At 57.4% G+C, this 2500-nt stretch overlaps 1 non-coding gene across 1 annotated transcript in view; it reads left to right on the plus strand.

The window, feature by feature from the left end:
• Window positions 1-2076: 2076 nt before the first annotated feature.
• The window catches only part of LOC124745498, a 1909-nt gene continuing 1485 nt past the window's right edge, over window positions 2077-2500 (plus strand). The window contains exon 1 of the ribosomal RNA XR_007011040.1: window positions 2077-2500. This exon is cut by the window's right edge and continues 1485 nt beyond it. This is a non-coding gene — a ribosomal RNA (small subunit ribosomal RNA).

Below are 2500 nucleotides of genomic sequence, written 5' to 3' on the forward strand. Positions count from 1 at the left end.
TAACCTAACCCATGTTGTACCTTAACCTAACCCATGTTGTACCTTAACCTAACCCATGTTGTACCTTAACCTAACCCATGTTGTACCTTAACCTAACCCACGTTGTGCCTTAACCTAACCCACGTTGTGCCTTAACCTAACCCACGTTGTGCCTTAACCTAACCCACGTTGTGCCTTAACCTAACCCACGTTGTCCCCTAACCTAACCCACGTTGTCCCCTAACGTAACCCACGTTGTCCCCTAACGTAACCCACGTTGTCCCCTAACGTAACCCACGTTGTCGCCTAAACCTGCTCTGTAATTGTTATACGACTCGTTCAATTAGTGTAGTGTTGCCCACCCGCAACCCTCGCAATATAGTTCGCTACTCGCACTGCCCGCTCCCCTGTGTATCGCTTCATGTTAAACACCTTGCAAGTCTTGCTCACTTTCCACATGCTCCTGCTGTACACTGTAATGTGGATGGCAGCAGGACGTACATGCCGCCCCTCCCCACGTCCCCACCTTGCCCCCTGCCTTCGCAAGCTGGTTGGTGAGAACTTTGCATGTTCAATGCCCTTCGCATGCGACGTACTCAGGCTACGTTGTGGTGCGGCCTGTGTCAACTGTCCGCTAATGTCGTACGCGTAAACCACAATCTGTACTGCACATTCGTCCTTATGTACTGAATGATACATCGTGGCACATGTGTGACCGTACAACGACTGCGCCCAAAAACGGCGGACCATACAGTGCAAATATTGTGCACGCAGCTACGTGTCGTCTCCCTATGAGAGCTGGATTGCAGTGTGGTACGCCATAGAGACGTGTGGGAGGAACGGACGCCGTGGATGGCGATCAGCATGAGCTGTCTGTTGATGTATTCGGACCTAGTCGTCTCTCCTCACACACCGTGATGGCATGGTGCACCGCGTTCCATATCTGCGACATGCTACAGAGGCCGGTTGACAGTCGTTCGAGCAATGGACATCGCATACGTACGGGGGCCACCTTCCACGTATTGTCTAGGCGTGCACATTTTGTTGCGTGTATGTGGGCAGACGTAGTGTGGCGTGACACCTGACACAGGCATGCAATAATCGTTGAAGTTGCAAATGGCGATGGACGCCTGCGTTTTCTGGTGAAGTTACGCAAATGAACAAATGGTAACCTGTTGTGGTGCGGTTGTTCTCGCTAGGGGTGAATCGGTGATGGCGACGATAGGTTGAGGTACTAACCGGTTGTTCCAGCGATACCCACCATGCCGACGAAACTGAACGGCATCTGGGTGTGAAGCGATACGCGGCGGTGGCTGGGTGGGACCGTCCCCGGCCGGTGAGGGGGCGCCTCCCGGCGTGCTGGCCGCGCGGTGCGTGGGCGCACGCGCTACAGCCGGCTGGTGGGGGCGGCCAGTGGCAGGCGCGCCGGCCGACGGACGCGGCAGGCGTCGCAGCTGCGCGCCGGCGCACCCTGCGCGCGGCGCCGTGCGGCCAAAGTAGGTCCTCGCGGGCCCGGTGCGAAGCGCGGTGGACATCTTCAGTGTGCTGGTCCGATTGAGGACTGTGTGCGTTGAGGATGCGCCGCCGCCCGGCGCTCGGCGCCGCGACGCCGTCTGCTGCTCGGTCGCCCCAGCGGTTCTCGCTGGTGGTTTGTATCGCAGCTGTGCGGATGTGTTGGCGCGTGCGCTGTGCTGGGAGAGTTCGCTTCGGCACCCAAGTGGGGCTTTTGTCCTTCTGTGGCGCTGGCGTTGGAGCTGCCGGTCACCGTAGGTGGCGCGTGTTGTCTCCCGCCGGCAATGCCACGACAGCACGCTCCCGGGCCTCTGTCGGCAGCGGCAAGCTCAGTTGGGAGCACGGGTGGTCGCACCGAAAGCGTCTACTCGCCTAACTCCGGGCGATTGCGCCTCTCTCGAACCCGACCAAGTACTTGGGACGGCGCTGCGCGCCGCCGGGACCTGAGAGGGTTTCGAGGTGTATTGTGCAGGGGAGCTCAGCCTCCTCCTGTTTGCAGAATGATTGAGCGGACGCTTGCGTGTTCGCGCGGGCCCCCGGGACACACTCCCGGGCGGCCGGCTGCTCAGCTCTAGTTGACGCAGCTCCCTGGTTGATCCTGCCAGTAGTCATATGCTTGTCTCAAAGATTAAGCCATGCATGTCTCAGTACAAGCCGCATTAAGGTGAAACCGCGAATGGCTCATTAAATCAGTTATGGTTCCTTAGATCGTACCCACGTTACTTGGATAACTGTGGTAATTCTAGAGCTAATACATGCAAACAGAGTCCCGACCAGAGATGGAAGGGACGCTTTTATTAGATCAAAACCAATCGGTCGGCTCGTCCGGTCCGTTTGCCTTGGTGACTCTGAATAACTTTGGGCTGATCGCACGGTCCTCGTACCGGCGACGCATCTTTCAAATGTCTGCCTTATCAACTGTCGATGGTAGGTTCTGCGCCTACCATGGTTGTAACGGGTAACGGGGAATCAGGGTTCGATTCCGGAGAGGGAGCCTGAGAAACGGCTA

This window comes from Schistocerca piceifrons, unplaced genomic scaffold (genome assembly GCF_021461385.2).
Source record: "Schistocerca piceifrons isolate TAMUIC-IGC-003096 unplaced genomic scaffold, iqSchPice1.1 HiC_scaffold_322, whole genome shotgun sequence".
NCBI classification, from domain to species: Eukaryota; Metazoa; Arthropoda; class Insecta; order Orthoptera; family Acrididae; genus Schistocerca; species Schistocerca piceifrons.